We start from the raw sequence: 11,368 nt of genomic DNA on the forward strand, positions 1-11,368 counted from the left end.
TTTTTTGCTGGGAAAGATTCACTCTGAGCTAACATCTGTAGCTAGTCTTCTTTTTATTTTCCCTCCCCAAAGCCCTAGTACATAGTTGTATATTCTAGTTTACATCCTTCCAGTTCTTCTATGTAAGCCACCACCACAGGACAGCTACTGACAGACTAATGGTGTGGTTCCTTGCCTGGGAACCAAACTGGGCCACTGAAGCAGAGCATGCCAAACTTTAACGGCTAGGCCATCAGGGCTGGCTCTCTCAATTCTTTATGAGAAATGTGTTCTTCTACCTTCTCTGTATAGTTTTGATTCGGGATTGGCGAGCCAAGGAGTTGAAAGAAAGATTTCTTGGACTCTCAAGGTGTGGTAGTAGTGCTCCTTTATTCAGAGAATAGCATGGGGACAGGACCCATGAGCAGTGAAGAGCTACAGTGTGCAGAGGGTAGGGCTAAATTTATAAGGCATAGGTATGTGGGTTATTTTTTTACCAGACAAAGGAAAGATCATGTAAAAAAGTTGTTAAAATGGTATCAGTGCAGGTGGAGTCTGGTTATCATGTGGTTGTATAGCCTTAGATATGAATCAGGTCAGGACATCCTATGCTTCCCAGAGGATGATATAGATCAGCATGTAGGCCAGGATGCCTTGGGCTTCTCTCCCTGGGGCAGCCTTGATCCACGTCATAAAATCCCCCCCTCAACCCATTTGGCCTCGAAATCCTTTGGGGATATGATGATGGTCAATCTTTAACTACTTCCAGCCATACAAGGAAGTAGAGCTGTCCTTAAATGGTGACATAGAGGTACAGGCAGGAAGTTCAGTGGACTGGAAGGTTGTGCTTATGGAGTCCAAGGCTGACCAGGTATACAGATCCTCTGGAGATGAGAGAGTCATTTGATGAAAAGCGGTCCACGAGGCAAAACTGTGTTGACATGTGGAAGACAAACAATGAGATATACAACAAATTATAATAAGAAGTACAAGCAATATGATTAACCCAATGAATAAAGCTTTGATAGTAGTCCAGAGACCTGGACCTGACCAGGAGTCCAACCAATTTAGGGATAGGGTAGGGTCAGACAAGGATTTAATTTGGTGACTCATATCAGAGAGGTGGCCAGAGATATTTTGATGATAGTCAAGAATATTGACACAACATTTGGTTTTTATAATGGCACAAGTGCCCCCCTGTGCTGCCGTGAAGACATCCAGTGCCATTCGGTTTTGGAGGACTGCCTTACACATTTGGGATACTTCTAAATTGAGCAGCAAAAGGCTATGTTGTGTATCGTGTAATGCCTTCATGGTAAATTTGTTTAGGGCTTCCATGTGCCAGATGACACTTTCAATTCCTAATTGGGGAAGGAAAAATTGAGGCAAGGTGATCATACCAGTGGAAGACGGAACAGGTCCAGCGTTGTTGTAGGTTGGGTAGGTTAGCAGGAGGAGATATATTAAATGTAGTTCTACCTTGCATCCAGACGAAGCCTAGGGTGCATCTTCCAATCCATCCAGGTGGCAGCCAAGGCCATAAGTTGCAGCCACATAACCACTGATTGTCATTAGGGGCTAACCAACGTATGCTGGGCCATCTATCCCAGTCAGTCCCAAACCAATCAGTATTTTTAAGGCTATGATATGAGAACACATAAACAGGGAATTTGTCCCATAGGTCAGGTGCTATTAGGCCACATATCACAAGTGTGATTGGTTTGTTCCCAACATAGAGTGGCCTTTTGACTGAGTTGACCACTAGTAGGAGTGAGGCAAATATATTCGTCCCAAATTTGATATAGTCCATCCTGTGTGTATTAATAGGCTGGGAACTTTATCTTAGGAACTCGTTGTTTGTAATCCACCTGTGACAAGGCGAATCTAGTTAGTATTTGGGCAATAGTGTTGAAGGAAAAGGTTTAATTGTGGCCAGGGAGCTCCCAGGTATCAGAGATGGATGGCCACAAGGAGACATTATGATTCGTAATAGATGAATCTTGAAGAGAAGAGCTAGAATCTAATATCCATGAATATGTACTATAACTTCTACTGAAAAATAATTTTTCTAAAATCACCCTCATTTTTTACAAAAGATAGCCAAATTAAGATTAACTGGTTTGTAAAATAAGTGTAGTTTTGATAACACTTGGTCCAAGCATTTTCATAACTGCAGCAAGAATAGCAATTGATCATATAGACTCTTTTAAACCTGCTTTGCTGGAATTTTTATGAGGAATCTCAGATTGAACTTTAAAGGCCTCTTGAGGCCAGAAAAGCCAAGCTGAGGACTTGCCATCAGATTTTGCCTGCAATACCTACACATTTGGGTGGATTACTCTCTTCTCGAGGTCCCCCAAAATATTTCAAGGTTCCAGGCACCTGCCAGATAAGTGACCTTCCTTATTTACCAGGTAAGATTGCTGGAATCTCTGTAGACAAGGTACCAGGCCAATATATCCAAGTGGCTTTATTCCAGGAAGTCAACCTTTACTCCTCAAAAGATGTCTTGTCATATCTGAGTCTGTTTGTTTCTTTCGAATATGACATTCCACTCAAAGCCTCAGTAATGTAACCAATGTTTCCAAATGTTTTCTGTTATAAGGAGAACAGATTCTTATTGAACTTATACAAATAACTATACTCCCATGAAAACAATACTCACAAAGAGTTTCCAAATTCTGGAGGGATCAGGTAGAGAGAAAAGATAAATGTTTCATTTCTGCTCACAAAGGTATAATTTCACCAAATAGCATAAGAGAAAAAGATTTCCTTAAATCTGAGAAAACAAAACAGACCATCAAAAGTCAACAATATTTCAAACAAAAGTCGTAAAAAATTATAATCATCCTCATCAGTTCATACAGTCCTGCATAATTGGTTCTTGATCTTAATCTTCTGTTAGCAGTTTTATGAGGTCAGTTTCTCTGTTAGAATTCTGTAATTTCTTACCCAGTTCAGTTTTACCATCTGAAAGTTTATCAGAAACCTGTATCCTAGAATCCTGTGTCAGAATCCTTTCCATGAATTTCTCTGAAGATGAAACATATTTGCAAAAGTAAAAAGCATCAGAATAAAACAGCAGCTATCTGCAAATGACAAAAGACTCAAAAGGGCAATTGAGAAAGAAACTTGGCTACTTCTGTGACATACAACACTTCAAGATAATAACTAGAATTATGGCAGACAACTAGGACAGATCAGAATTTTAGGAATGTTATATAATTTTAAAACATTTAGGGGCCAGCCCCGTGGCCGAGTGGTTAAGTTTGCGTGCTCCACTTCGGTGGCCCATGGTTTTGCCGGTTCGGATTCTGGGCACGGACATGGCACCTTTCATCAGGCCATGCTGAGGCGGCATCCCACATGCCACAACTAGAAGGACCCAGAACTAAAAATACACAACTATGTACTGGGGACTTTGGGGAGAAAAAGGGAAAAAAAAGTAAAATCTTAAAAAAAAAAAATTTATATCAATAGCATTCACCCACATAATACCACCTAAGAAAGTTTATCATCACTTATTTGACAATGCTTCCCATGTAATTTAATAGACCAAATAAGCCTAATTGGTTTAGTATGTTCCTCCTTATAGGAAGAGAGAACAAATTTCTTTGAGAAGTCTTAGGGGCCCTCTGAAAATCCTCAGAGAAATTTTCTTCCTTCTACCAGGTCAAAAGAAAGCCTTCATTCAGGATTTGAATATTCTTTTGAGGGAGAAAACCAAATTTTAATTTTTTGCACCAGCTTATTTTTGACGTTAAAACTCATTTACTTAATTGGATTTACTTTAATCATAGGTAACTTGACCAGGCATAAAACTCCCTTCAGAATTTCTCCTTCACAACCTTCTACAACTTTCTTTTTACATTCAGAATTTGTCCCATGTTTTCATTGTTCCCTTCTAGTACATTAAGACGAATTTATCTTTCTTAACCCAACAAACAAAAATACTTCCATTCTTTATACCTTCTTTACTGAAAACATACACTTTACAAACCTTGAGTACAGAGCTGTTTTCCTTACTAATTTTTAGTAGCTTTAATTGCATGTATTAATTAGAATTTTTAACCCTTATCAGACCCTAGTAAAAACTAAAAAGGTAAGCAATTATGAACTATTATATCAGCATTCTAAACACTTTTCAAAATTTCCAGAAACATGTTACTTGATAGTAATAAAACACAAAGCTTGTTTACTAATAGACCCAAACATCCTTTAGCCTCTCTGCAATAAGAAGCCAAAAGTAAATAACTTAGACATTTTCAACAAAAATGTTTCAGTGTCCCATCCTATCCAAAAATGACTCAGATACTCAACAGATTTTTATCATTTACTCAACTTGGCAAAACCCTCAAGTTTTAAGTTACCAATTAGGAAGCTGTTCTTTTTTCAAGCATACAGACCATAAAACAATTATTGTACCCACAAACTCTCACCCATTTTCATCTATTGAAATCATTTGTTTCCAACAATTATGTTCAGATTACCCATGAAAACCTCATGAGACATTAGACAAAATTAGCTATCATTTAAAGCTATTATTTTTCTGACAAGTTTGTAACAGACAACATGAGCTTATTTGACTATTAAACCCAGGCTGCATGCCTGCATCATATTCAAATACTGACAACTCTAAGGACATGTCTATTTCAATCAAACCAACAAACTTAAGCTTTCATTTACCGAAGATTAATCTATATCATGTTAACTTTAAAAGACATTGGGTTAATTTCTATTACATTTAGAATTTATGTAAGTGCTTACTATAAACCAATTAAACAGAGCTCTTAATTTTGGCCATACCATCCAGAGGTAAAATATCATGCATATGTAATGTACATATAGACACACATACACAGAGTCTCCACAGCTATTGTTTTAAAATTACTGCCATGAATCAGGTGCAGTAATAGAAAGCTCACCAGTTATGAATCCAAATTTTGTTTTGAGCCTCTTTGCTAATATTTGTGGAGAAGACACTCAAGATGCTAAGTTTTTGGTGAGGGTACTCTTGTGGCCGTTTTTTGGCCTTTCCCCCTTTTTTCCCTTCAGTCTTAGGAATTAGTGATGGGCTAGACAGTCCCCACAGGATTTTCAAGCTCTTTGAGGTATGGGAAATGGGTTGAATCTGAACTGCCTCTAGAGCTGCATTTCTAGTCTTACAAGGATTTTCCAAGGACAGTTGCTCTTGATTTCTTAGAAATTGGGTTGTAACTCAAGTGACATTATAGGTTGATCTACCTGTCCAACTACATCATAAAGGCAGAGAGAAACCCCTCAATTTTTCTCCAAGATGGAGTTTCTGGGGCATAACCCATCCAATTGAAAGTGTTTCCAATTAGAATGCACCCAAGGGGTGGGGTCTCCGGGGATGCTTGAAGTATTGTCCATGGTGGTAAAGCTGATGTCCAACTGACAGCAGCTGGAGAAAGGTGCAGAGCCCGACTACAGGCATCAATGTAGTTATAAGATTTGGTCAAGTCTCACTCAGCCCAGGCACTTAATCCCTGAGCCAGCACAAGGGGAGCCAGGGAAGCAAGAGGCAAAGGCATGGAACTGGCTGGAGGCTGGGGCTCCCAATTCTGGTGTTGAGAGTTAGGTCCCTGGCAGAAAGTTTCCAAGTTTTCGATTTTACAGAAGGTCCAGGTTCTGCTCAGGTCAAGCCTGAACTTAACCTCGACTTGGTGACAACAGAGGAGGTGACAAATAAGACAGACAAAGAACGGAAAAGAGTAAATCAGGCCTTGTGCTCAGACCTCTTCCCAAGCGTTATCAGGATAAAGGTCACACAACAGGTCCCGTACCAGGCACACAACCCCGACAGGACAGTTCACAGAATAAATCACAGGTCTCCTATCCTCATAACCATTTCAGTAGGCACCTAAAGCACTCAACAGGTTAACCTCCAAGAGAGGGCACCCCACTTGGGGTTGCTGGGGTGATCAGACCTGGAAACCAGTGTGGGGGCCCCCAGGGGTGGAGCCTTTAAAGGGGTGACTCTTCTTTAAAGATTTCTCTGTTTCTCGATTGCAAAGCTCAAAAGGAGCCCAAAATGGCCATTGTAACTTTAAGAGAGATGAAAGAAAAGGGTCTATTACCTTGAAACTTCCCCCTGAACCTAGGGCATAATCCTACCCGTTGTTCTGCCTTTGGGGTTCCTATAGCAAGGGGTGATGGGGGTGTCACCTGGCATTGCATCTCTTGTATATCTTCCCTATTATGCCTGGCAGTAATAGGTGCCTGGTGAATGGTCCCAGAGATAAAAGAGAAAAACAGTGAAGAATTTTCCGCCGGTCTCAGGGACGTTCTACCCAATTGTGTCCTGGAGCCATTCTCCCAAGAAGGGGTTCCCATACCCAACCAATGGTTAGAGTTTGGTACTTTCCTTGAACTGGAGTCCTGATTGGGACTTTCTCGCAGTTCAGAGTGTGGTCAGGAGCCATAGGAAGGGATGCCAATCCAGCCTTAAGAAGAGAAACCTGCCATGGGAGTCTTAGTGATTGGTGACTCTCCTAATGACTTAAGGGGTCGACCCGTGCCCATGTAAAATTTATATATTAGAGACAGGATTAGGAAGGAGTGGATTAATTCATGCTTCGTCACCCTCAGGCTTAAGGTACTGATTCTCTTCGGGCTGAATGCCATGGTTTGCCCCGTAGAGTAGCCATGGGCAGCAAATGTGGATTCATACAGCTGTCTGAGAAGGTTCCCGATGGAGAAGTGAATTTAGATCCATCCTTGAGAAAGAAGAAGGCACAAGGAAGAAAAGGGCACTTACCAGAACTTCAGCTCACAAGCTGGTGAAGCAAGATCCCCATATGGGCCACCAGAAGAAATGATGTGGGCTTGGCAGTTGAAAGAAAGATTTCTTGGATTCTCAAGGTTTGGTAGTAATGCTCTTTTATTCAGAGAATAGCATGAGGACAGGACCCATGGGCAGTGAAAAGCTGTAAGCATGAGGACAGGACCCATGGGCAGTGAAAAGCTGTAAGCATGAGGACAGGACCCATGGGCAGTGAAAAGCTGTAAGCATGAGGACAGGACCCGTGGGCAGTGAAGAGCTGCAGTGTGTTGAAGGTAGAGCTAAATTTATAATATAAATTTATATTATAAGTATGTGAGTTATTTTTTACTAGACAAAAGAAAGATCATGTAAAAAAGTTGTTAAAATGGTATGAGTGCAGGTGGGGTCTGGTTACCATGTGGTTGTATAGCTTTAGATATGAATCAGGTCAGGATGTCCTATGCTTCCTGGAGGGTGATATAGATCAGCATGCAGGCCAGAACACCCTGGGCTTCTCTCCCTGGGGCAGCCTTGATCCACATCAGTTTCAACATTGAATCCATCTGCAATCCACTTTTTTATATGAAGGCAAGTAGGAACCCACTTTTTTCTTTCTCCATAGATGTAGACAATTTCCTCAACAGCAAATCTCTGATCAGATGCTGTGGGACAAGCAGCATATGTTGAGGCTTAGATGGCAAAGGGTGGACAGATTGGGAATGGTGATTTGCATCATTTCTAAGTCTGCCTCTGGTTCACTTGGGACTCCAGAGCGAACACCCCTGGCTATGACACAGATTCCGTTGTGGTGATGTGCCATGGGGAAAGGCCGGGAGCAGATCCCAGCAAGGATGAACTGAGGCTGAAGATCATGGCAGACGTCACATGTTCTGGGCAGAACTGTTGGTGGACGCATGTGAGATGCCATCAAGAACTCCCAGGAAAAACTGGGTGAGACATTAACAGGAAAGAAAAGTCCTGCATTACTAAGTGGGTACAAGAGCAGACGAGCCATGCTTAATTTCTATTAAGTTGATCCCTTCTGTAACCACACAGCTGATGGCGTCAGGGGAAGTAGAACAGTATATGTAAATTGCATTCTCTACTGTGTGATGGGGTGAAAATACCATTTCATTTTCAGGTTCATTAAATAAGAATTACATTCCTGGGAGTAAATTGCAGTTTGAAAAGAAAGAAATTTATTCTTGAAACCAAGCCTGTATATGTCACCCATTCCTGTTGTTATGAGTGAAGAATTACTCTATATTTCAGAATTATTTTTCTATTACACAATATTCATACTGTTAAAGGCGAATGGCTATGAAAAGACATTATAATTATAACATTTAATCATAAAAATATCACTAAATTACACCTGAATGCATCTTAAATAAAATAGCATAATGGAAAGAATGACTAAGTCCAGGAAGACGTTTTTGTCTGTCTTGGAGAATATAGAGTAGAAGCTGGAGTGGAGGTCGCAAGTGCCTGAGGCAGCACAAGAATAGGTACAGATTCAAAGCATAATAATGATTGATTTCTGATAAAAACTTCTTGATTTGTAGTTACAATTTTAAGTGACCTTTTTCAAGGAGAACAGCTCCCCCTCTTGAAGTCCTTCCTCTGCTTTGTCCAACTAATGAAGTCCTAGTTGTTTTTCAAATCACACCTCAGAGGTCACCTCCCCAGGCAGCCCTCCATGATTGCTCCTCAAACCCTACTCAAGAGTAATCTCTTCTGAGCTCCCTGTGTCTTAACGCTTCTATTACTGCATTCCTCACACAGTATTAGTTTTTGGGGTTTTTTAAATCTGTTCTGCTTAGGGACATACCTGCATCTTATTCACATTTGTATTCTGGTGCTTAGAACAATACCTGGCACACAGCAACACCAAATAAATATCTTTTTAAAAAATTGAACTGAGAAATATTTTATTGGACAGAGTTACCAAGATGGCGGCGAGAGTAGTCTTCTTTGTGTCTCCCCCTTCGAATCTACAACTAATTGGACATTCATCGCTTAACAAAGGATATCCATATAGCATCTCAGGACACCTGAGAGACCCACGCTGCTATACATCGGAAGGCGGACGGACTTCCCTCCAGGAGGAGGTGGAGATAGGTGAAAACTCTTCTACCCGGACCCACGAACAGCCTAGTACCTGCAAGTTGCTTTCTTCCAGCGGACGCCCCCAGAACATTGCCACACACCAAGGGCAGGAGGGAGCGCACACCAGAGGAGCGATGGTGGAAACAGGTGACCAGAGCCCTACCTAAGCCCCCCGCAATTACACCTAAGCCCAGAGGGAAGCTCCAGAGTTACACACCTGAGGTGGCGGGGAAAACCCGTAGCCATTAGAGGAGAGGCCCCGCCTAGCATCCACAACACCGGGAGGGTCCTGGAGAGAATCCCAAATGGTGCGGCGGCCTGCCAGCTGCCGCCACCAGCTCCACTGACCGGGCTTTCACCCGGGAGGGCCTCAGGACTGCCGGAGATCTCCTGGGAGAGGACTGGGGCTGGGTGGAGCTCCAGTGGCCGGCTTCGCAGCCCGGGGGGGAAACTCTAGAGTTCCATCCAGGCAGCAGGCAAAGTCTCTACCTGCCATTAGAGGAGAGGCCCCTCCCAGCATCCACAACGCTAGGAAGCTCCCGGAGAGAATCCCAAACAGCGCGGTGGCCCGCCGGCTGCCACCGACGGCTCCACTGACCGGGCTTTCGCCCGGGAGGGGCTCGGGACTACCAGAGATCTCCTGGGAGAGGACTGGGGCTGGGTGGAGCTCCAGCGGCTGGCTCCGCGGCCCGGCAGAGAAACTCCAGTGTTCCGTCCAGGCAGCAGGCAAAGTCTCTACCTGCCATTAGCGGAGAGGCCCCACCCAGCATCCACAATGCTGGGAGGGTCCTGAAGAGGAGAATCCCAGGCAGGGCAGCAGCCAGCCAGCTGCCACTGAACTCAAGGTCTCCAGCTATCCCCCAGACAGAGCAAGGGGCTCCCCGAGATCCTAGGCGAGAGGACTGGGGCTGGGTGGAGTTCCAGCGACCTGGCTCTGTGGCCCAGGGGGAAACTGTACAGTCTCACAGCACCCTCAGCGATAGCCTCTGCACAGCACTAGTAGAGAGCACCAACCCGGCAACCACAAGGCTGGAAGACCCTGGGACAAAAGTAGCATAGCTAGGTGAGCTAACCACAGACTGCAGAAGATGCCCATAGCTCTGCTGTGACCCATAGTGGACAAGTGAGATTTTGTGGGCGCCGACAGTGACAGAGCTGCAAATATAAGTGATCCTGCCCCTGGCCACTGGGAAAGCCCATAACACTGCTGCAGACCCTAAGGAGGGAGCACATCACGGTGGTCTGCAACAGTAGGCACCAGCAGCATTAAGCCCCCTTGTGATGGCCCCCACAGCTGAAGAGGGAACCCACAGGATCACTGTGACTGCGAGGAGGGGCCCAGGCCCAGTTAGCAACAGCTGATAGGGTTCGTGGTTGGTGCAGTATAAACAGCTGTCCCCCCACCACACCAGTAGAAACAAGTGGAAGCAGTAACTAAACTCTATCTCTATGCAGAGGCACAAATCTACACCATCAAACAATATGAAAAAACATATTAAATCTCCAGAACAGAAGGAAAATGACAAACACACAGAAAATAACCCCAAAGACAATGAAATATGTAACCTAAATGATGATGACTTCAAAACAGCCATCATTAAAAAACTCAATGAGTTAAAAGAGAATTCAGATAGACAACTCAACGAGTTCAGGAGCTATGTCACGAAAGAGTTCAATACTATAAAGAAGAACCAAACAGAAATACTGGAAATGAAGAACACAATAGAGGAGATTAAGAAAAATCTATACACACTGAACAGTAGGGCCAATAATATGGAGGAAAGAATTAGCAATTTGGAAGATAGGAATATAGAAATGCTGCAGGCAGAGGAGGAGAGAGAACCAAGACTAAAAAGAAATGAAGAAACTCTCTGAGAATTATCTGACACAATTAGGAGATGCAACCTAACGATTATAGGTATACCAGAGGGAGAAGAGAGGGAGAAGGGGGCAGAAAGCCTATTCAAAGAAATAATGGCTGAGAACTTCCCAAACCTGGGGAGAGAGATGGAACTTCATGTGACAGAAGCCAATAGATCTCCAAACTTTATCAATGCAAGTAGACCAACCCCAAGGCATATAGTAGTGAAGCTAGCAAAAGTCAACGACAAGGAGAGAATACTAAGGGCAGCCAGGCAGAAGAAATTAACCTACAAAGGAACCCCCATCAGGCTATCAGCAGATTTCTCAGCAGAAACTTTACAGGCTAGAAGAGAGTGGAATGATATATTCAAAAATCTGAAGGACAAAAACCTGCAGCCAAGAATTCTCTACCCAGCGAAAATATCCTTCAAATACAATGGAGAAATAAAAACTTTCCCAGATAAACAAAAATTAAGGGAGTTCATTGCCACAAAACCTCCTCTTCAAGAAATGCTCAGGAAAACCCTCATTCCTGAAAAATCAAAAAAAGGAAAGGGGCTATGAAACCAAGAGCAAAGGAAATAAGTAGAAGGACAACAACAGAGAGTAGCAGCTCTCCATCAGAACAGA

General features: G+C 43.0%; 1 long non-coding RNA gene across 1 annotated transcript; it reads right to left on the reverse strand.

Annotated features, from left to right (window-relative positions):
* Positions 1-350: 350 nt before the first annotated feature.
* Positions 351-9,419, reverse strand: LOC139080955 (uncharacterized). Its single transcript, XR_011535848.1, has 2 exons — positions 6,761-9,419; positions 351-2,758 (listed from the first exon to the last, which is right to left on the reverse strand). It is a non-coding gene; the product is annotated as an uncharacterized lncRNA (long non-coding RNA).
* Positions 9,420-11,368: the final 1,949 nt, after the last annotated feature.

This window comes from Equus przewalskii, chromosome X, assembly GCF_037783145.1.
Source record: "Equus przewalskii isolate Varuska chromosome X, EquPr2, whole genome shotgun sequence".
NCBI classification, from domain to species: Eukaryota; Metazoa; Chordata; class Mammalia; order Perissodactyla; family Equidae; genus Equus; species Equus przewalskii.